Source organism: Ptychodera flava, chromosome 18 (genome assembly GCF_041260155.1).
Source record: "Ptychodera flava strain L36383 chromosome 18, AS_Pfla_20210202, whole genome shotgun sequence".
NCBI lineage: Eukaryota > Metazoa > Hemichordata > Enteropneusta > Ptychoderidae > Ptychodera > Ptychodera flava.
In genome coordinates, this window is record NC_091945.1 from 12,629,493 (window position 1) to 12,654,884 (window position 25,392).

Here is a 25,392-nt window from a genome sequence, read left to right on the forward strand (position 1 = left end):
ACTAACAGTTACTATGGATTTTTGAATTCTGGCATATGAGAACATCAAATATTAAAGAAAAAGATGGGGTCACCATACTTGATCTTATACCAATGTACAATGAAAAGTCAGTTTTCCTAAAATAACTTAAAATCAATATATAAAACCATTCATTTCAAGTTCATGCAGTGAATGAAATTTTCACATCTCATCGTACAATAACACAAAAGTAAAACTTTGAACAGTAAGCTTAAAGACTCTAATTTAATGGAAAAAAATGTGTGACTAAACGGAATCGTTTAATTTTTTATCAAATTTGCCATCATTACACTCAAAATTTCTGAGATGCATGGAATATTTTAACCTTCCAGTATTGTCAATTTTTAAAACATTTATAAGTGGCATCTAAGTTGTATGTCGTGTAATTTTAAAACAAATCTTTGCTCATTTTTCACAATTTGGTAAAACGTAGCCAGGAATAATTTCATACTCTCTCATGATTGTCATTTTGTGTGCTTTTCAGCTGGTACCATTGACCTGGCCAGAGTTGGATAAACTCAAGTAGGCCTAGACTGAGAAATCAAAAAAGTCCACTGATGCATTTAAAAATGAATCAGTTAAGAACTTGCGTTAGGTGTATGGCTCTACAACCTGCTGATAAGAGGTAGTGTTGAATATCTGCATGCATTACATGTTTATTTTTATTTTTTTTTATTAATGTAGATTTTATTACCAAATTAAAATGCCAAACACCGCCTTCCTTTACAATATTATTTCATTACAATATGATTGTAAATCTAAATTAACATAGAAAACAAAAAGACACACACAAGGGAGACAACATCGAGGCACAATAACTAACGTACAAAAGCTGGAGGTAATCGGTGGAAAATGAAAGAATTAAAGAAGCATTAATACACTTGGTTAACTTCAATCTTTTAGAAAATGTTTCCATTTTAGTTTAAATGATTCTATACGGTGAAATTCTTGTAGCGATAATTTTTTCAGATAACATTGTCTTTTTAATTACACTCCTGGAAGACATGAATGGATGGCTTCAAATTCGAAAATCTTACTGTATAAATGTGGTATTTTGCTATCAACACTATATGAGTTAAAACTATGTTGTTTCTTTTTGGTAAAAAACCCAAGATGATATGTTTGCAGGACATTTTTCACTTCGATATTTTTATCTTTCAAATACTTTTGGAAATCAAGCCAGAAAGTCTTTACGTCTTTACACTCAAGAACATGTGCTCCAAGGTTTTCTCTACTCCGCAGTGTTGACATGATGAATCCGTTTTTACACGGTATTGTTTAGGAAAACGTTTGTTGCCAAAATTCTGTGGAATATTTTAAACTGGAATGATCTTAGCTTCTCTTCTACTGTCATTTTATAAATTAAATTCCAATAGGGTTTCATATCAATGTTGTGTGCATAATCTCGATTTGAAAAATATATATGTGATCTCGGAGGTTGGGCAACTTGATCTCTAAAAAAAACTACAAAATTGTCGCGTCGTCTGTTTTCCTTGAAGCATATGTTGCACATGTCTATGGGAGTTTTCCTCTGTTGTTCTTACGTTTCCTTCGCTTTTCAATAAATTTTTCCACTTCGAAAGTATTGCAGATATAATTCTATAGTACAATAAAAAATCTTGCTCAACATCATATTTTTCTTAAAGTTTTGCCACGAAAATAGTTCTCCGTTTTCGTTAAATATATATACTATATTTCACGTGTTTTTGAAGCCACTTTTCATTATACAAGGATTTTCTATTACTCAATATATTTCGATTGTTCCAAATTATTTCTGACTCAACTTCTGCGGGAGTTTCTTGACTTGAATGGAATTCATTGAAATATTGTAGCATATTACAGTAAAAGGGTGGAAGTTGTACATGAAGTTTGTTTACATCAAAATTAAATTTTAAAAGACATTCTAACCTCCAGCCTTTTTGAAATAAAAGGCCGGTATGAGTGTCCATGAGGACTTACTTTGCAGTAATTGCTGTAGGGGTGACAACTTGAGGGCTTTGTTCACTAAGGTTGCATCTATCATTTTCTGGCCTCCCATATAAAGTTCTCCAATCAATGTACTATTTCGAATGTGATGTCTCTTTTTTTCCATAAAAAGTTAAAAAGGATTGCACTCAGTTCTTGGACCACACACTTGGGGACTGAAATAGATTTAGTAATATGAATAAACTTGGAAATACCAAAACATTTTGTTAAGGTGACTCGCCCTCTTATGGTCAAATTTCTTTATTTCCATATATCAAGTTTTATCCTTAAGGTTTCGTAAATTATTCCAAAAATGTAATTTATCACATTCACTTTTATTTCTTCCTATATCAATTCCTAAAATTTAATTGCAGTTTTGGTTTCTTTGAGGGGAGGTGGTAGGTCACCTGAGAATTTCCAGAGCCGTTTGGAAGAGCCAAGAAATAGCAGCTCTGTTTTATTCAAATTTATTTCTGAGCCGGAAATTTGTGTGAATGCATTTATTAAACTTATACTGTTCTGGATGGATCGTAGATTTCCTAGCAGTAGAGTAGTATCATCGGCGAAACCAGAAATCTTTTTCTCATAGTTGTTTAGAAGAGATAAACATGTAATGTCAGTTGATTTTCTTACACCCATTGCTAATAATTCGATTGAAATTATAAATAAGGCCGTGGACAAGGGGCATTCTTGTCTAACTCCTCTTTCGAGGTTGAACCATCCAGTGGAAAATCCATTGTTTATGACACAGCTTTGAACTTCATTACTTCATTATAAAAGTTTTCAACCCACTGTCTTAGGGAATTTCCGAAACCGAACAGAGTGAGAGCTTTCTGCATTAAAACCCATTCTAACCTGTCAAATGGTTTCTTGAAGTCGATAAAAAGGAGAGCCCCTTCTTTATTTTCTGTTTCACAATACTCTATTACATCTGTGATTAATCTAATATTCTCAACAATACTTCTCCCTTTAATGAATGCAGTCTGATCTTCTTGAATGATTAGATCCAGGACTTTAGCCATTCTTAAGGCGATACATTTACTAGCTAATTTATAATCCGTGTTTCTTAAGGAAATTGGCCGCCAATTTTGGATATTAGTACCATCTTTACCGGGTTTTGGTAGTAATGAAATTATAGCCGGTCGTTGTGTGGTTGACAATTTCCTGTTAGAGTACGCAAAATTCAAACTATCTACTAGAGTATCTCCCAGATTATTACAGAAAAAAAGATAAAACTCTGGCGGTATTCAATCGCAGCCTGGTGTTTTATTTTTGGGGGATTTTTCCAAGGCTTGAAAAACTTCCTTCCTTTTGAAGCAACCCTTCAGAAATTTCAGCTTTTTCTTTGGTAATGTAGGTATATCATTTGGATTCGTGAACAATTCGCAGCTACCAGTCTCAAAATCTGGGTTAGTTGAGCTATAAAGGTCAGAGTAAATTTTTTTTAATTCTTTCAAAATATCATGATGATCAGTTATATTCACATCGTTAATCGTAAGTTTGCTAATAATTTTTTTTTGTTGTAATTACGTTTTTCTAAATTAAAAAAAAATATTTACTGCTTTTTTCTCCTTGTTGGTACCACCTTGCCCTTGATCTTACGTATGACGCCTGAATTTTTTATCCATAAATTGCTCAAATACTTGTTTCACATTCTCATAATATTTCAAAATGTGTTCATCTAATCCTTCGTCTATTGTTCTTCTAATAGATTCAGGCGCTGTAAAAGGTCTTTTCCTCTGTCTCTTAGCGACCCCCCTCCAAATCAAATTTCTAAAATTTAACCCCCCTCAATTCATCAATTGTAAAATGTGACCCCCCCAATGAAAAAAAAAATCATCAGATTTGATTCATTAACCCTTCGCACCCTGTGGCCCCGGGCTGAAAAAGTTTCCTCACATACTAGAGAATCAACATTTTTGGTGAAATTCCAAAATCAAATTTTTTGCACACACATGAACTTGTAATCGCTCTAGTCTAATCAAGTACACTAATATCAATAATCAAGAGTACATAAATACACAGATTTACCTAGTTTTATATTGGAAAAAAACTTATTCATAGTTTCCTCATAGACAAGATAGTGAATCAACATTTCGGTGAAATTCCAAAATCAAATTTCTTGCACAAACATCCACTTGTAACCACCCTAGTCTAATCAAGTACATTAATATCAATAATCAAGCGTACATAAATACACAGATTTAACTACTTTTGTATTGGAAAAAAATTATTCATAGTTTCCTCTGACAAGATAGTGAATTAACAATTCGGTGAAATTCCAAAATCAAATTTCTTGCTCACACATGCACTGGTAATTACCCTAGTCTTATCAAATACATTAATATCAATAATCAAGAGTCTATAAATACACAGATTTAGAGAGTTTTGTATTTAAAAAAATTAATGCATAGCTTCTCATAGATTATGTATGGAGGACCTGTGTATTTTCTATTTTGCCTGGGAGTTCTTGTGTGTTATCACTGTATACCTAGGGAGTCCAGGACGGGAACTTTCCCGAGAGTGTTTTCCGTTGCATGATGCACTGGAAGGTTTGAGTGTCAGCGTGTGTTTTTAAGTCTGATATTTCTCTATTTTGAGTTTTACTCAAGTCAGCAGATATGTAAAGAAACCGGTGAGTGGCAGAGATCGAACTTTATGCGGATCGGACTGTTTATTTAAACTGTACGCCATCCTCTACTTTAGTCGATCGAACGAACATTGCTCACACAAGTGAAAGCCGTGCCGCACTGCACGCTGAGATGATAGTATCACCACAAGTTGAAAGCTGATCTTTCTGCAGCAAATTGTGTGTTAACTGCGAACTTTATTCCGTTTATGAGTTCAGTCAGATGTCTGAGATTGTCATGAGAACATTATTTATGATTGTTCCACTGAACTTTTGTCGATGCGCGGAGTTAGCAGAGGAAGACTTCAGATTAGTTCGGCATGTCCCTGGAGCCGACCGGAAGTAAACAAAGATCTAGGATGGCTGCGCCCGTGGTGGCTGAACTGGAGATAGAGGGAGTACGCGCGTTAGGGAGTCCTGTCATCTGGTTGCAAAATATGTCATGTGGTTGCTGGCTATGACACACCCATATTTGGTTATGTTTCGATGTCAAAGGTCAGAGTTGAAAGTCCAAGCATGGGTAATTCCTTGCATTCCTGATACCTTGTGCTAGCTCTGGTTGTCAAAGCACGTTTTCATTTGTGCCATTTCGAAGCAAGTGAGTACAAGTATAGTAGTCTGTTCGATTCTTGATCGTAGGCTTGTAACACAAGGATACGATTTCTCATATATCTCTGGTGTTAGCATGCAGGCGGTTTTAAAATTCAGAGGTCTTTAAAATTCAGAGGGTCAGACGAAACCAGGTCTACATGACAGTCCGCCTCTGACTGTGTCTACATACGTCAGTCATCATGATCGACCTCGACAAAAGAGTCAAAGAGATGTCTTGAAACACATCAAAGTCTGCTTATTTACAAACATTAAGGTGGTTGGCCTTGTTTTATATTATCACTTTTCTCTTGATAGGATGCATGCTTCAGTAACAACGGTCGAAAATGCTCAAAGCATTATAAACTGTGGGAAAGAAGAGATGTCATGCAAGCTGTGCCCAGTGAGGATGTTTAGTCCCACGAAATATAAGTGGAGACTGAAACGACACATTAAGGCCCACATAAAATCCTCAGTACCTTGTGGAGGTAGGCAGCTAAATATGTTTGTCTTTATTGCCAATGTGTTCTGCTGTATAAGCTTTTATAAATTAATTCATATGTATCCTGTATAATTCCTGTGTATCTATTGGTTTTCAACTTTCTATGCTATCACAAACTGATTTAATTTGTCTAATCAAAATTTTTTGCAGAATCTGCATTTGGAGCATGCCGAGTCACAATGTGTCACCTGGTTGCACGGAGACTCCGGTGCATCTCTCTTACACTGACAAGGCTGTGACTGCTATGTTTTCTCATTGGTTTTCATCTTTCTATGCTATCGCCAACTGATTTAAATTGTCTCATCTAAATTTTTTGCAGAACTGCATTTTAGTAGTCACAATGTGTCACCTGGTTGCACGGACACTCTGGTGCATCTCTCTTACTGTGCTAAGGCTGTGACTGCTAAGTTTTCTCATTGGTTTTCATCTTTTATGCTATCACTAATTGATTTAAGTTGTCTAATCTAAATTTTTTGCAGGAACTGCATTTTTAGTATTCTGAGTCACAATGTGTCACCTGGTTGCATGGACACTCCGGCGCATCTGTCTTAGTGTGCTATGGCTGTGACTTCTAAGTTTTCCCAGTGGTTTTCATCTTTCTATGCTATTGCCAACTGATTTAAGTTGTCTAATCAAATATTTTTGCAGAATCTGCATTTGGAGTATGCTGAGTCACAATGTGTCACCTGGTTGCATGGACACTCAGGCGCATCTCTCTTAGTGTGCTATGGCTGTGACTTCTAAGTTTTCCCAGTGGTTTTCATCTTTCTATGCTATTGCCAACTGATTTAAGTTGTCTAATCAAATATTTTTGCAGAATCTGCATTTGGAGTATGCTGAGTCACAATGTGTCATCTGGTTGCACGGACACTCTGGTGCATCTCTCTTACTGTGCTAAGGCTTTGACTTCTAAGTTTTCTCATTTGTTGTGCTCTTTTTATACTATTACAAAGTGATTCAAAATCAAAATTTTATGCAATCGTCTGCTTTAGGAGTATGCTGAGTCACAATGTGTCATCTGGTTGCACGGAGTCATGTGGTACATCTCTCTTTCCCTTATAAGGCTTTGTCATCTACGTTTCTCCTTGGTTTTGCTCTTTTTATGCTATTAAAAAGTGATTCAAGTTTTCAAATCAAAATTTTATGCAGGAATCTGCTGTTAGATCATGCCGAGTCAGAATGTGTCACCTGGTTGCACAGAGACTTTGCAGTGGTATAAAACTTGCTAATTAAGGGGCGCTGCACCCAACACAGGGTATTTTGCACCAAAATCACTTTTTTGTAGACATTCATGTAATTTAATGAAATTGTTAACCCAAGATTAAAATATTATTATTTGGGTTTATCTTCAAGGTTGTCAAGCAGTCGTAGGTTGCTTGATGAAGAAGTGTTAATTTTTGCAAATGTTTGCAAATCACCCAATTTCCTGGCTTCACTATTCTTCCAATTTCAAGATTCCAAACAATTTAACTCCATACTGACTTGGTCAAACTTTCTTAAATTTTCACATTATTTTTTTTAAATTTTGTTAAACAAAACCTTTTTTGATTGGCAATAAAGTTCTTACATTTTGAATAAGATGCATTTAAATTTGTATGAGGATCATGTACTGGAAAATATGTTCAGATGTAACCTGCCAAAAGAAGGAAACGACGACCATGTTAAAAGTGATATTTTATTCAAATCATATGTGTCACTGCCCATTTAGGGCAACTGTTGTCAGCTCCACTTATATACAACCATTGCAAGACTGATATCGTTTTTTATATGCAAAGTAAAACATAAACTGTGTCTTTTGAAGGTTTATGGCATGTCTGTTGAAAACTGAGAGTATTAAAAAGGACAAATTTTTAATATGAAACTTCTGTGAACAGTGTCTATTCATTCTGATGTAATAATGGATTTTGTTTGTTTTGACAGTATCTTTGAATGCTATGACACTGCCTTAACAACAGATGGTAAGAAGTTTGTTTTGGAAGAGGAATGTGAAAGAAACGTCAATGTAAGTAGGGTATTATGTTCATATGTTCCTATCACATTTGGTGTACCATTTTGTAGTTACAACTTGAGCTGTATCCTGTGAATGGTTTTGGGATAATTGTGTAAGTTATTATATTACAACTCTCAAAAATTTAGAGGGCCTGTAATGCTTACTTTTGATATTTTTTTCATTATTTATATTTGTCCACTGTAAGTTGTTATTTTACTACAAAAAGATTGCTAAAAATCAATATTTAGCTTGTCAGCATAGCACTTGTATGTGTGATTGCACTGGTATTGGAAAGCAGCCGTAAGGACTTGTTTTAAACATCAGCATCCTGGTGCACAGTATACTGGGTAATCAGACTCACAAAGGAGCCTCATGCATAAGCAGTGGAGGTCATCAACACCAGTGCTAAATAAGAGTATTTTAACAAATATTGTTTATTGCACACAGAACTCATATAATTATTGAACTATTACATTCTGTTAAATTACATTTCCAATGTTACTGTGCACAAGTTTATGGGCTAGCCCTATCATGATATCATACATTTTATGAAATTATCTACCACAGGTTTTCATGGGTGAAAGAAATATACAAAAATGTATTAATAGTATATCTATATTTCTATTTTTCTCACTCAGGTTTGTTGTAGATTACATCACATTGTGTTGTTGGAGGAGGCTGAAGTTTACCTTATGTCAAGGAAAAGAATGGTATGCTTGAAGAAGCAAATAAACTCTAGTATTGCCACAGAAATCTAAATATACTGTTCTGCAGGGATAATCTATTGACATTTGTCCATATTGTTATGAAATATTTAAAACTTAAATGTTAAGGCAATTATTGTCATATTTAACCAAAAATATCATTCAAAAGTTCTGGTCAGACACATTAATATTGATTATACATGTCCCTTAGGATGACAGCAATAAGATTTTGTAAAATCGTGCCAAGATATGCAACTTTGTATTTTTGAGATTATTTTTGTCATTGTAGATCTATTTTTTCTTCAAAACTCCTTGTCAGACTTTTTGATATTTAATATACAGGTCCTTAGGATGACTTAAGTCAGATATTTTTATACAGGGAGAAAATGCAAAATTTTGTATTTTTGGAGCAATTTTTGTCAATTTTGGTCAAAAAGTGCTTTTGTCTAATTGGTGTTTATCTGATAGCTTTGCATTTTCTTATAAAATCCCTGGAGACTACCTAAGCCAAACATTTTTCAAACTGAGGGAACCCATGATTTTTTATTTTTGGAGCCAATATATTAGTCTGCAAGCTTGAATGACCTATTCCAACCCTGAATACCTTGTAAATCAATTTTGAAGACACTGAAAAAAATGTAGTTTTATTTGGTGCCAATTTGTAGTGAAATATGATCTAGAAAAAAGTTGTGAGGCTATGTTTATGTAGTGGATCAACTATAGCAAATATTTCATGGAGGAAACCCCATACACCGATAAGGTATTTCAATCCACAAGAAGGGCATATGGCAAGGTGCACCATACCATTAAAACAGACTCCAGTTTATTTGTATTAGTTCCAATCATTTTGTTACATAAGCAAAAAAAAAACTGTCATGGTATCACTTAATTAAGTAAATCTTCACAAAGATGAAGGCAGCCGAGTGAAATCATGTGTAGTTTGAATAAGATGAGTGATGAATGATATTATCAGTTCACTTCACCGCACAAACAGAATAAACAACGATATTAATGTTGACGACCTATCCCTCTGACACCATATTGTTTTTTGATCAGTACACTGCATATATTTACTCCTTCCAAGGTTCGAATTTATCAGTTATCATCGACCAATTACCAGTGGTTGCCTGCTTTTGATTACAACTTTGAACTTGCAGTAGACAATCTGAAACCAAGAAGTTTTCACATTTAATGTTACACATACTACTCATACAACTAGGAAGTTATTGAAATCCTCAATTTTTCTCTGACGTCCAACATTTGAAAGTTAATTGAACTGTTGTAAGTTTCCTTCTCACCAGTTATCACCAGGTTATTTGGTGTGTATATTGCACATTGTATTCTTGGCTCATCTGAGTATAACTTAACTCTGAGTAAATCTTAACATTTCAAGCAAGGACCATCAAATTTTTACTGTTGATCTACAAAATTGAAAAGTGGGTGTTAAAACGGATTCTGCCTATGAAAATTGAAAGTTCAAACTCTTTGCAAACACAATAGCATTTTGAGTGAATAAGTGGAAAGAGGAATACCTCTTTTGTTTGTCAGATAGGAGCAACACTGTGACCTTGGTGGTATATTTTTAAATGACTTGCAGAAATTGATATTTATTATTATTGCTGTTATTGCTAATTGTTGTTTTGCCTGATTGAGGCACACACCTACCTCTCCTATGGATTCTCTTGAATATTATCACAGTACAGCTACATGAGCCACCAGGCCGCTGCTAGTTGAAACGCCTATTTGTAGGGGTTTTAACTGACTGCTAAGCTAGGCGAATTAGTATTGTAGATATTGTGAGTTCAAGCCCCATAAATTGCATCAGCAAGACTGCATCAAAGTTTACCAATTTTACTGTACATGTTGTTCACAAATTTAGTTCTAAGGCCATCAAGAATATTTTCATGGGTCTTTTAGAGTAATTTAACATAAGGGCCTGGAGGGTCAGAGGAATGTGAGGGTAGTCACTCAAAAAATTGAAAGCTACAAGGGGGTTGTTCAAAATTGGAGAGAAAGAAGGGGTGCTCAATTTTTAGTACAAAATGAATTGAAATACCTCTCAGATTGTACCATTTCATCAATTTCTCAAAATTCTTAATGGGACCCCCTGTCACTTCCTCTCCCCCTGGGGTGTTCTGACAGTTTTACTTAGTAAAAACAAATAGAAAACACCTAATATTGCACCAGACTGCATCATTGAACTCATTAATTTCTCAAAATTTCCGACGTGGCAGAGGGGACACGCCTCTCACACTTTTCCCTGTGGGATGTTCTAACAGTTTTACACAAATTGATAACATCTCTCATATTGCACTAGACTGCATTATTGTACACATCAATCTCTCAAATTTTCAACACGAGAGGGTACAACTCCTCTGACACTGCCCCCCAGCCTCCTGACTGTTCTCCTGTACTTTCAAATTCTGCCCTGTCAGATATCTTAGTGAAAACCTTGTCATGATACCCATCCAAAGTAAACAATATTATATGGTTGGATAGTGGTTACAGCATGAGCTTTTGTATCTACATTTTATTGTGACTTTGAATTTCCTTTTGCTGTTTCATCTTTTTCAACTGTCTTGAGGTAACCGATGATATTCTAGCAGGATATGAAAGGTCTGTACTATTGCTGTAGTTTTGTAAATGTTACAAATACATGTCTTGGTATTTAACTGGTCTAAGTGGGGGGAGGGAGGGATCAGTCAAAATTTCTGTGTTAGAGACTGGGTTACTCAAATGCATTGGGGTTGGCAGGGGGTTTACTCGAAATTTCAGAATAAGCTTACCATGAAATTCCCCAGACTTTCCCCCAAGGTCGTAAATAATGACGACTCCCTAAGTAAGATTTTTACCACAGGAAAACGTTAATTTTATTCACTCTTCATCCTTTGTTAACCTTAGAAAGTTTGATTATGTAAAATTGTGTTGTTACTTGTTGTAATCTTGAATTGTTGAAATGAATAAAATCTTGGAAAGTAAAACATGATCCTGTGTCACTGTTGTTCCTGTTTTGTTCCACCATCAGAGAAAAAAAAAAGATTCTAATAAATTCACACCCCATTGCTCTACCAAAACAGAAAAATTATTGACATTTTTCAGGCAAAACACGCGACGTCTCACCAGTAATACTTGTAAGTTCAAAGCATAGACCCTCGAGAAGCAACTCTGCATAACATGTTCGGACGAGAGAGGTGACCATAGAGGGCGTACGTCCTACTGGTACTTGTGTGACAGGCTTGCAACCACATGACATACTCCGGGTGCGCGCGTACTGGTGTACAGGAACTGGACGCTGCTTAGCAGTGAATTGCGTGTGTTGTCGCCGATTTTCATGTGCGGACATAAAAGTCAGACTTACAATTGTGCTCATCATCGTCATCGTCGCGTGTGAACTATTTGTGTTTCCGAGCCGCGTGGTCAAGTCTGAGGTACCTCTGCAGCTCTGCCGTAATGTTCAGTTTTCCATAGAAATTGTTAAGCAATTAGAAAGGGTTTGAACAGAGTTTTTGTTCTGAAAGTGTGTTCGACTCCTGCCGTCGGGACGTCGATCAGTACCATTATTGTTACCATGGAGTAGTATTTATAGTTTTGAAGTACGGTTTTACTATTTTATATGTAGAGACCCCGATATTTGACACAATATAGTAATATACAGAAGTTGTTTGTTACATTATATGACTGTGTGTTAGTTCCTCATTTCATGCCCCATGTTCTGTAGCCCTGCGTACAGGTCTGTGCACGTGTGTTCCCAGCATTATATGTCCTCTATCACAGCCCTGCAATGATCTATGAAGAGAACTGAGGTCTCTGCGGCCTGGATCTGGACCGTAATGAAGAAACGGTCTTTTTGGCCGAAATTCTGCTCTATTGGGGCAAAATCCTTTCCCTGCCTACCTATACCTCCTAACCAATCCCAGAAAAGATGCGATTAACTTCTCCTAACGTCCAAAACCGCTCATTTTCTGAAACATAACGTACTCGACAAGTTGTTTACCCATGGAGATCCCCATTTTGAATCTCGCTGCAGAGACCCCAGTTATCTCCACAGACCATTGCATGGCTGTGGTGGAGGACGTATAACGCCAGGAACACACAGACCTGTACTCAGGGCTACATGCTCTGTTGCTGCTCTAGAGAGGTTAACGCCAGTCTCGGACTTGTTGGCCCTGCTAGAGAAAAAATATTTGGCTGAGCTTCGGCGGTCGGTTATTATTCTGCCGTCTCGAAACATCGGTTACACAAGCAACATTTCGGTGAAATTCCAAAGTCAATTTTTTTTCCATAACTCAATACAAACCTTTGTAAAATTTGACCCCCCCTTCAATCATTCATTGTAAAATTTGACCCCCCCTAAAAGCGGTTTTGTAAAAAGTCAACCCCCTGATTTCCACCGATCCCCCCTCCCTGTAAAAAACGAATGCTTCCGTTATCACCAGTGGGTAAACCACGGCTATCAGCACCACTTGTGCGAATATTAGTGTCATAAATACCCACTTGTACTGTCTGCACAAACAGGTGGCATGTCCGTCGATATCGAAGCTGCCTTCCTTCGACGCAGTTTTAAATATCATGCTCAGCGTGGCTCTTGGGCTGTGCAACTGATTCTGGGTCCTCTAGTGCGGTGCTTTTATAGAGGTTGTAGTCTATGACGTAATTGTCACGTGATTATGTCAATAAAGGGATAAATAAAGGGAAAGCGGCTGCACACATCGCCTACACTATCTTTTCGTTCTCTGTGTTTGTGTTTGATTTGTGTGTTTGGCTAGATATAAGCCATGGCGAGACGTAGCCGTAATCTGGCTGTCGAATGACAATGTGATTCTTTGGCGCTACATTTCGAAACCGTGTGTGGTCTCTTCCTCAGTCGCTTTTTCGGAGATTGCTCTCCTTTGATTTATGTTTCACTGTTTTAGGCTTAATTATTGTCAGTGTTTTGTTCGTCCAGCAAGGAGGCTAGAATACTTATATTCGGGTCAGTTTGTTGTGTTTCATCGTTTTGTTCGGTTGTTTCTCTAAGATTGTGTACTTGTGCATTGATAAGTGTGTCGCGAATGTTTGGATTTCTTTTGTAAGCGATGATCGGTTTCATCGTGAATAAATTATTTAGTGTTTGGTCTTTTTCTATTTCTTCCCAGTTCTTCAGGAGTGCTAGTTTTATGTCTTTTGTTTTGATGTGTGGACTATATGTGGTAGAAAATATCAATTTATTTGTGTTGTTGTTGTGCGTTTGTTTGTGATTTAAATGTGTTCTTCGTGTTGCGTAATTTGTTTCCGCATTGATGTTTGATATTTCTTGTTGTGGATATTCTCGTAGTAGTAGCTTTTCATTAAATGTTTTGACTTTGTTGTTAAAGTCGTCTTCATTGTTACATGTCCTCATGTTCATAAATGTTTCGCCTTTGATCAGGCCCTTGAAGGTTGGTTTTGGATGATTTTCTATGTAGGAACTGGAATGTATCTGTTGGTTTTGTGTGTGTTCTCGTGTCTAGTATGTTTTCGTTGTTGTATCGTTGACCTTTGTAAATGACTAGGTCAAGATATGTTATTTCGTGTGAGGAACTTTCATATGAAAATTTGAAAGTGGGATGCATTTTGTTAATTAGTGTTATGAATTCGTGGAGTTCGTGTTCAGTTCCAATGAAGATTAGGAAAATGTCGTCTCTGAATCTACACCATAGTGATATTTTTGTTGTGTGTTGACGTATGATTTTCAGTTCTAATTCGTGAAATGTGATGTCAGAAATCTCCGGCGACGATGGGGAACCCATCGCGCATCCGCAAGTTTGTTTGTAGAATTCGTTGTTAAATTCGAATGTGCTGTTTTTCAGAATAATGTTTAGCATAGCTTACAGGTATTCTGTTGGTGGTTTATGGATATTTGTTTGTTTATTGTTTGTTTGCATTTCGTTGTTTAACGCTTTGCCGATTGCCTGTATGGCGTCATCGTGTTGTGTGTTTGTGTACATAGAGACTACGTCCAATGTGACTAGGATGGCATTGTTTGGAACCTGGATTGAGTCCATTTTCCGGATGAAATCTGTAATGTCTTTTATGTATGTCAGTTGTTTTTTCACGATCCAATATGTGATAGGTTGGACTTGAGCAACCGCTTATTATCGGGCGACCAGCGTAATTTGTGTCCGTTGGTGGCGTTTTATGTAATTTTGGTAGAAGATACCAGCGTGATGTTCGCGTATTTGTGTAGAATGGATCAATGTATTTATAAGTGTGGAGGTCGATGTGTTTTTGTTGTACATTTCTGTTGTTAGTTGGTGTATTTTTTGCTACTGTTTGTTTTGTGTCGTCTGTTGCTAGTTTCGTATAGTAGTTTGAGTCGCCGAGTTGCCGTTCACACTCTCTTATGTAATCTATTGTGTTCATGACTGCTGTCCCTCGTCCCTTATCAAGTGGTTTGATAGTGACTTTCGTGTTTTTCGATAGTGTTTTGATTGCTATGCGTTCGGCACGTGTCATGTTGTCTTTTGTGTTGTAGAATGGGATTTCAACTAGCGCTAGTTTAGTAGCTTCTAGGTAATTTTCCAAGTTTGTGTTATCAGTTGCGGGTGGGACCCATGTTGATTTGTGTTTGAATTGATGTTTCTTGGTTTGTCTGTGGCGCATGATGTATTGGAGTCGCATTCTTCGAATGTACTTGTTTGCGTCTTTCAACAGATTGATTCTTTTTGGGCGTTTTGGTGTTGGAATAAATTTGAGCCCTTTGTTTAGTGCATTTATTTCTGTGTTTGTTAGTTTGTGTGATGACAGGTTTTTAATGAATCGGAGATTGTTGTTGGAATTTGTTTGTCGTTTTTGTTTAATTATGGTTCGGCGTTTTATTGTGTTCCTTGATTTGTGTTGTTTCGTGTGTCTAGTTTTTTTGCTTTTGTTGTATTTTCTATTTTTGTGTTTCATTGTGCGTTTTTGTTGTTGTATATGCTTAACTATAGTGTTACGGTAGTTCTCTTTTTGGAGAGATTGGTGGCCTTCAGAAAGGCCGTTTGGTTTGGTTTTGTTGATTTGAATTTATGTACGCCGCTGTGGACGTTGTTGACGTTTCTGTTTTGGTGGTTGTTGTTTTGCCCTCTTCTTAGCTGTTTCTATTTGTCGGTTGAGCAGGCGTTTTGCGTCTGTTTTGTTCGTCTGGTGTGTTAGAGCTTCTATCTCCTGTCTTAGGCTGTTGATATACGATTCGGTGTTCTTCTAATGTGCGGAAAGATGTATTGGCAAGTAATTTGAGAGACTACACAAAACAATCAGTAGAAAAAATACACCAACAAACAACAGAAATTTACAACAAGAAACACATCGACCACCATACTTTTAAATATATAAATCCATCCTACACTAATACGCCAACACCACGCTGGTATTTTCTACCAAAATTACACAAAGCGCCACCAACGGACACGAAATTCACAGGTCGTCCGATAATAAGCCGATGCTCAAGTCCAACATATCACATATCGGAATTCCTAGACCACTTCCCCAAACAAATCGTGAAAAAAACCAACAAACATATATAAATGACACTACAGACTTCATCCGGAAAATGGACTCAGTCCAGTTTCCGAACAATGCCACATTAGTTAAGACGCAGTATCTATGCACACAACACGATGACGCCATGAGGGCAGTCGGCAAAGCGTTAAACAGCGAAACGAAAACAAACAATGAACAAACAAATATTCATAAGCCACCAACAGAATACCTGTTTAATTATGCTAAACAGTATTCTGAAAAACAACACATTCGAATTTAACAACAATTTCTACAAACAAATGAAACACAACAAACTGATCCACAGATCAGTATTCTAGCCTCCTACTGGATGAACAAAACACTGACAAGTTTTAAACCACAAACAGTGAAACATAAATGGAGAGCAAGTATCAAAAAGCGACTGAGGAAGAGACCACACACTGGTTTCGAAACGTAGCGTCAAAGGATCACCCTGTCATTCGACAGCCAGATTACGGCTACGTCTCGCCATGGCTTACATATACACCAATAGCCAAACACACAAAATCAAACACGAACACAGAGAACGAAAAAATAGTGTAGGCGATGTGTGCAGCCGCTTTCCCTTTATCACAAATACTTTTAGTTTATGATATATTTTTGTTATCTTTTCTTCCGGTCGCCTATCTATACAGTCTGGGAAAACCCTGTGATTTTTTGGCTAGGGATTTCCCCGCACTGACAATCGGAAGAAGAGGTCCCTAGTTCCAGCAGTGTAATAAAAACAAAAGGTGACGTCGCAGACTCGATTTATGAAACAGAGAAAGATGTAAAAATTAAACATCCATGGACCTTTGACTATGCCACACGTCAGAATCATGAAAATCCAGAGAAGCGATGCATCATGTGATTGAGTGTTCTGTGATGTAATTTATATATCACAGGCAAAACTATCCAGAGGGGCCGGGTAGTTTATGATGTAACTTTGTTTATGTTTTCTTCCGGTCGCCTCTACACAGTCTGGGAAAACCCCTGTGATTTTTTTTGGCCAGGGATTTCCCCGCACTGACGATCGGAAGAACGGTCCCTAGTTCAATCAGTGTAATAAAAACAAAAGTTGCAGACTCGATTTATGAAAGAGAGAAAGATGTGAAAATTAAACATCCCTGGACCTTTGACGATGCCACACGTCAGAATCACGGGCAGAAATCTCGGGTAAATTCAGAGAAGCGATGCATCATGGGAGTGAGTGTTCTATGATGTAATTTATCTTACAGATAAAACAATCTAGGGAGGGGAGGGGGAAATCCCAAGCACGCATGTTACAACTAAAATGTAAAAGTTATACATTCTTGAATATTTGACGATACCACTGACGTATCTCCGTTTGTCAAAAGAGGTTGATATATATTCAAAGGGAAGCCACATTGTCTCCAGTGACAGTCTCTGCCATGCACTTTTCAGAAGAAGATTTCCCCGCTCTGACCGCGACATGCGGCAAACACGGGAAAGTCCCAAAGTCTCGCAGATTCAAACCATTGAAGAAAATGTCACAGAGAGAAAGAAAGCGTTTGTTGGGAACTACGGACCAACACAAAAGCAACGACGGATATTACGAGAAGAGGAGTTCACCTCGCGATTACAAAGCATATTGGGTAACTATTCGATACTACGCTTAGACAGCACAGCCAGACGAGTCGCTCAGACAATTTTGTTTAATAAGGCTCACTTCCTGCCAAGTTTTCAGAATTTGCAGATTATTTTGATCTAGCTGTGTCTTCTGGTTTCCTGTCAGAGTAGGTGGTGATGGACACAAACTCATCATGAACTGAGACTTTGCCTTAACGGCTGATATGTGATATCTCCTGAGAACAAATAAAAGTTAATGGTGTTTTGTGATGTATTGAATGTGGCTTGGAATCAGATATTCGGACTCAATTTTATAAAATCTGTTGTTGGTATGCTGCTCGTTCGGACATCTCAAAGTTTGTGGATTGAATGAGATTTTCATGATCTGAAATTTGTAGATAGTGTTAACCCTTTGAGTGCCAAAGTCATTTTTTCGCCTGTATCAAAATTATACACCAATCCATTTTTATCTGATTTTTGCTAAAATTTTGCTAAAAATCTGAAGCCAATAAAATGTGGTCTTCATTGGTCCAAAACTGTCAAAAAAGTTACTTTGAGTTACGGACCCTGTTAAGTGACGTCAAAAGATCAATATCTGATAAAAATGTTAATTCTTTAAGTTTAGGGGTAGGGGAGAGGGGTTTAACCCCCAAAAAAGGTTTCTATCAGACAGAAACAATACAGTGATATGGTATTGCTTTCTGTATTTTCCTCTTTCAGGAATGGGATGGACTTGTCAGGATTGCATTTACAAGGAAAAACAAAACCCTGGGAGCTGCTTTTGAGTAAGGCTCACGTCCTGCAAATTTTTCAGAATTTGCAGATTGTTTAATCAAGCTGTGTCTTCTAGTTTTCTGTCAGAGTAGGTGGTGATGGACACAAACTCATCATGAACTGAGACTTTGCCTCAAGGGCTGATATGTGATATCTCCTGAGAACAAATAAATGTTAATGGTGTTTTGTGATGTATTGAATGTGGCTGGGAATCAGATATTCGGACTCAATTTTATAAAATCTGTTGTTGGTATGCTGCTCATGTGGACAGCTCAAAGCTTGTGGATCGAATGAGATTTTCATGATCTGAAATTTGTAAACACCAAAAACAATATATTTTGTACTGATCAAGTTACCAGTGTTATCGGTAAATTTTGGGTATGAAAATCAATGATTTATAGTTTTCTCCAGGGAAGTTTGACCAAAAGTAGTACATTACATTTAGATAGTATTAACCCTTGAGCGCCAAAGTTAACTTTTTCGCCTGTATCAAAATTATACACCAGTCCTTTTATTTTCTAATTTTTTGCTAAAATTTTGATAAAAATCTGAAGCCAATAAAATGTGATGTTCATTTGGTCCAAAACTGTCAAAAAAGTTACAGAAAAATTCACAAAATTGGTAAAATGTTGCACACTATAATTTTGGTGGAAAAAATAGCAGCGCTCAAAGAGTTAATCATTTCACAAGGATTGCTGTGGGGTTATCAAAGAAACCTCAAGAGAGTCCACCAATACTGGTACCAGTGTACACAGACTGTCACAGAGTACAATCAACATTGTTTGGATAATTGGGAAATGTAAATATCCAGATCTTACCTCAAAGTCCCCGAGAGCTCAATATCACTCGATTGTCAAAAGGGTCAGTGAAATAGTCCTCATTTATAAGCACTTCATAGGATATATTCATGATCATAGTACCTTGATCAAAATGTGAACCTTCATAAGACCATGGTTACTCTAACCCGTGATGACACTGAAGCCTATGTTTGCTGTGCTTTGCTCTGCCATCAGTGCGAATTTAATACATTGATATCACTTTCTATGCAAAGATATATTAAACTTTGTGAATTGGTGTTCAGCGCATTAGTTAATTCACTTGCCTGGTGACTTCAATGATTGGAGTTGCGGGGGGTGATTGGACGGAGAGGAGAATGTCCCATATAAAAGGGACATCTAAACAATGGAGTAGCTTAGTGGCTTATAAATATGACAGTAAACTAGTCCAATAATCATTTTCATTCAAGGTAATACATTACCAGGTCCATGGGACATTTGAGATTAAGTAGGACCATCCTGAACCACTGATAGTTAGTGATGGTACCAGGTGTCCGGAATGTGTAAGCGTACCCTGCTAGCATGCTACACCCGTCAGGATCGGTCCCAAAATTGTCTAAATATTGTATGAAGTGATATAGTATATGAATCACAGTAATAAATCAAAGCCGGGAATTCTGTCGCTAATCATTTGAGTGACCGAGGTGTCATATTTGGTCACAATGTTGTCATATCGACCGTAGAACTTTTTGAAAGTCCTAACGAGTCTTTTGAAAGTACATCCCGTCTCACTATAGTTTTGATACCAATAAGCTGGGTTTAATTTGCAAATCAGCGTAGGAATCACAAGCCCTACAATATCTGAGAAGTTGAGACACATACACAGCATAAGCAGATGCAGATGGAATATTACTTGATAAGAGGGGATAATTTATGATTTCAAAATCGAAATCATCCCTTTTGTCATGCAGCTTAGTGTGTAGCCCATTAGTACCACTTGTAGGAACAGATCAAGACATGAAGCTGAGTTCTTACTCTCAGTTGTTTCTTTGATTTCAAACTCAGCAGGGCAGATATGATGTGAGTAATTTGATATGTCTGGATTGTCTAGACTAATCAGATCATCAATATATCTGTGCGTGTTGTTAAAACACCTTGCAAGTTTTTTAGACCCTGCTTTGTAAAGAGATTGTAGGAACTCTGCTTCATATGAATAGAGAAATTAGTCAGCAAGAAGTGGTGCACAATTTGTACCCATTGGTATGCCGATAGATTGGCAGGCACAGTAGAGTGGTAGATATGATGGACAAGAACTACAGGATACACTGTTCCCTCAAAAATATTGTAAGTATCACATCATTTAAGTAATAACCATGCAAAAGTTTGATGAAGCTTGAAACAGAGACTTAAAAATAAGTGTAGATTTCATTGTTGCTTTAATGCCGCAGGGCTTTTTTGAGGATGCGGAACTGAGATAATATTCCATGTGACGGTGCACTTCAATAATGCTATCCAATTTACACCTTCTCAATCAGTGTGAAGTTTTCAAGTTCACATGTTACTTTAAATACTTGAGAATTAAAATTAAGTATTGTCATATCAGGGGACAATGGAATGAACCAAGTATGTCGGTGTCAATCAAATATCGAAATACATCCAAGATGTTAGTCTTTAAGCTTCCCTTATGTTCAGTAACAGTGAGTGAGCATTAAAGAGTGCCCTCCATGCTGAAATGCTGATTTTTTGCTCACGTGTTCACACACGTGTGCATATGTCATCAAATCCTGTATATCAAAATATTGGTTATAATTAATTAGAGTCCAGACTGAAAGTTATTTGTTAATGATACAAGTGCACGGTACAAATACACTGGCTGTGTTTGCAAGCTGAATACTCTATAGTTTAACATGCCGTAGGGAGTAGAACAAGAACAGTTGTATAGACTGAACAAAAATATTGCTAAAATACAAAGTTAATATAGCTGCTACCCTACTACTGCCTACAGGCAGTGTCATTGTAAGTGTCATTCATGTTAGCAGTGACAGTAATAGCTCTGTCTTTGATATAGTTGAAGAAGAGTTTGGGTCAATGAAGGTCAATTGACAGTGAAACAATACTGTACACAAGATCGAGCCAGAGAGCAACATATGGAAGACTTGGAGACTTAACAATTACCAATGAAAAGTAAAAGTTTTTCTCGAAAAACACTTAAAATCAATATATCATTCATTTCCAGTTCATGCAGGAAGTGCAATTTTCAGATCTCATCGTACAATAACACTAAAGTTAAATGAGAACTGTAAAGACTCTAATTGAAATGAAAAAATGTGTGACAATTAAATGGAATCATTTATTTTTTACTGTATTTGCCATTACTGGCGAATCTGCAATGACTCAAATCTGATCGATGATGTAATCTGGTGGGTGATTGGCTAATCATGGAAATAATATTGTGGTATACCGTCGCCAATTTTGGAAATGATCCAGACTGTTGATTTCAAACGCAAAGGGTTTCATTTGCTCTTTGCATTTCAATTGTTAACGATCCCTTCCGTCTGCGAGCTATTGTTTGAAATAGGGTCGTGTAGGGTTCGTGCCTTCTGCCACAGCTCATCTCCCCAGCATGTGGTACTTTTATTTTCTCAAACAGTTCCTCAACTGAACTATGCAGCGAGTGACTGTACAGAGTAACATCTTTGATCCCTGCGGTGCCCACCTTCACAAATGAACAGCTTCGTAGCATAGGAAACGGCTGACAACTCGTCAGAATTTCGAGTGTTGTTTCCCGAAGTAGGACATAAAATCCCTTCAAATAACCAGTGTCACTCAAGCTAAATAAATAATAGAAAGAGTTCCTAGGCATACCTCAACCTCACAAACATTATTTTCTTAGGTAGGATATACAACGCTTTTAAATATGCTAACCCTTAAACTAATCCTAACGCTAATTCTAAACCCCTCCAAACGTTGTATTTACTATGCTTCTTACAAGGATTAAAGTGATTTCTTGAGGATGGGGGCCTGAAGGAACTCTCACCTAAATAATCATCATGTTGTAAAGAAGAAATTGAAAATCAATAAACGCTTAGTGGTTGGAGAGGTGTCCAGAATGAGTATATACGTAATAACCTGTTATCATGCTAAATTCGTCAAAATTGGCAAATTTCGTGTAATCCGATAAAGCTACCAATTATTGTTGTGAGTAACTGGACTGCTGTTAATCATCTGGAGAAAAAAACGTGTCATATTTAGACACAAGATCTCCATATCTGCGATAGAACTTTTTAAATTGTTCCCTAATCTAATCTCCAAGAATCCTTGCCATACCAGCTTTTGTGCAAATCAGCAATGTCTCAATCGAAAGTTTTTATATTAGTTACAAGCTCTGTCGTATGTAGGGGTTCGTGAAATTATACATCATAAGATGGTATGTTACTTGACATAATATGGAAATCATGATTTCAAAATTGAATTCGCCCCTTTCGTAATATAACTTTGCATACGGTGTATTTGCCTTACTTGGAAATCATATCTACGTAATATATGATGCTGAGCCCACGCTTTCAGTTGTTTCTGTAACTTCAACGTCATTTCGGTATAGATGTGTGGACATAACTGGATATACGAGGATTGTTTAAACTTATGAGATAATCAATACATATAGAGAATTATTTAAACTCTTGACAATAATTCAAATATTTTCCCTCCAGATCCCTCAGATTTGTGTAGAGAGACTACATGAACTCGGCTTCATACGAATACAAGGATAAGTGTGCCTGAAGAGGTGAATAGTTTTTACTTATAGGAATGCCGATAGTTTGCTGAAATCTGATAAATATGTTGCCAATTAGGAAATTAGGCTCTTAATTACTTTCATATCAATGTATTAGCATTTGGTATCTTTGTTCCTGATAAAGTATCCCAATTAGCGCTTGTTGTTCATACCAGGGACTCTCTCTCTCTCTCTCTCTCTCTCTCTCTCTCTCTCTCTCTCTCTCTCTCTCTCTCATCTTCAATTCCGTAAATATAATAGTTACAATTGAAACCAGAAACCAATAATATGATAATATATTTCTATGCTTTCCTTACATGTATACATTGCTAGACAAGTTCGATTAGAAATCTCTAAAATTTGCTGTGATGTTTTAATAATAACAATGGAAAAGAGGGGCAAATAGATCTATTTCGACAAGAATTTTCTGCTATTCTAAGACAATAGACAACTTCAGACCTATCATATCAAGTAAACAATGGGAATAAGAAATTACATAAATGTATACAAATAAAGTACAAGGTGTAAACATTTTGACTATCATACAGCAAATTATTTTTTGAAACACGGTTATAATACATCATTAAATCACTAATTCAAATTGCAAATATATTTTAAATAATTGAAACCTTTGAAAGTGAATTATTCTCTTTAGCAAAATCATAGTAATTCGATATCGACATCAACAAATGCTCATGCATCTGTTAAATTACAAAAGATACACCAGAATATGTTTTCTGATAACTTACACAATGGTAAGGTATAACATTCAACAAACCTGATCAGTGAAATTGTGACGTCCCTAGAAAATATTGTGCAAAATACTACAAATAAGATTACTACTGCAAATGAAAACTTCTTTTGTACACTGCTCAAAGTCCGTTTTATACATCATTTTACTGAGGAATCGTGAACTGTCTTTTCGTTCTTGCTAACACTGATATACGGCTTATTACAGGGCACTTTGGTTAATTTATTGATAAACATTTTCAGGTAACAGTGCTTCGTATTTCGAAATCAGAATATTGCATATCACTAATAGGACAGTGGAATATTGCCATTAAATGTAATATGCCATGAAATCTCTTTCATGAATTTACAAGTTGGCCACTCTGTTTACTTTACTATATGATCTCAGTGCGATTTCAACTTTTCCCAGAACAGCCTCCTACCCATTTTATTTTCAGGCCACTCCAGATAGCTCTTGGTCAAAAGAATATTTCGTAAAATACGAGGCATATCATCATCGGGGATTTTTTTCAGTGATACCATTACAATAATATCTCGTTTCTCTTCAAATAGACAATTCTGCGCCATCCTCATTTCAAAGTAACACCATTCACTCGCAGCAAAATCTGGAGACAGTATCAACATGGTTTTCTTGCTGTTCTCGATACTGTTAAGGATATTTTCAAAAATTTCACTACCGGGTAAAAGTTCCGTTCATGTATGCAGAGTTTGAAATTAGGCGGATCAATATTCTCCAAATTAGGGAGCAGTTCATGTATGACCCAGTCGCTGTCATTTTTGTTGTACACAACAAATGCGTCATATCGTTTATTGACTGGTTGGTCTTCGTCATTGATTTGGAGCTGATATCCACCCAGTCTCCGTTTAATTAAGAAGTACGCAAAGCGTATGTGCCAGTGAAATCGATGTACCAGTGCGATAATAACTATCACCATAATGGTGAAACATGTCAAGGGTAATACAATCAGTAATACTAAATCGCATTCAAAACCCAATTCAACCATGTTTATTTGAATACCATATTTTACTCGAGGTAAAGAACAAGTGCTGTTCCGAATACGGTCTCTGAAATCAACATAGGATTTTTTATCTTTCATTAGCCAATCTTTAAACGGTTTCATTTTACAAGAGCAGTCAAAAGGGTTATCATAGATTATTAAAATATTCAACGATGGAAGATGTGAAAGAATTTCCGATGATAAGACTGCGATTAAATTTCCTGACAAATCCAAACTTTCTAATTTATCTAACTTATCTGGCACGCCATAAATAAAGGTCAGTTTGTTTATTTGCCACAGATAATTCGACGAGACTTCTGAACTCGTTCAGACTTGTGAAGTTGAGTTCGTTGAAATTGTTGTTTTCAATTTCAAGAACTCTCAGAAATTGCCGAGGGTGTAAATTTATTACTTCAGTGTTGATTATTACCCGCCCTTTATTAAAACTGGTGAATTTGGCATTCTTGATTATTAAACCTGTCAAATGTTCAAGCAAGAGATTTCTTGGGAATAAAGCTGTATAGGGTTGACCCTCATTAACAAAGTCTATGTGTAGATTCTCCAGTCGTGGAGTATCTAATAAATCCGTAATTTTTAAACTCAAAATCGTCAACGTTAGCATGGTTAAATTGCAGAGATTTTTCAATGGGTGTTTGTCAAAGTCAGTGTCAAATTCAATGATGCTTAGATGCGTGAACGAGTTACCTTCAAGCAGCAATGTGTCTAAAGATTTAAGCGCGGGGAACGCCCCCCGGCAGCTCTCCTAATTTATTGTTGGATAAATCCAAATGTTGCAAATTCGATAGGAAACTAAAACTCTCAGGATAAATCCAATTGAA

At 36.6% G+C, this 25,392-nt stretch overlaps 1 long non-coding RNA gene across 1 annotated transcript; it reads left to right on the forward strand.

Annotated features, from left to right (window-relative positions):
• The first annotated feature begins 5,005 nt into the window (after positions 1–5,005).
• On the forward strand, positions 5,006–8,490 carry LOC139116873 (uncharacterized). The gene is made up of 3 exons (XR_011548405.1): positions 5,006–5,688; positions 7,623–7,704; positions 8,331–8,490. It is a non-coding gene; the product is annotated as an uncharacterized lncRNA (long non-coding RNA).
• The last annotated feature ends 16,902 nt before the right edge of the window (positions 8,491–25,392 follow it).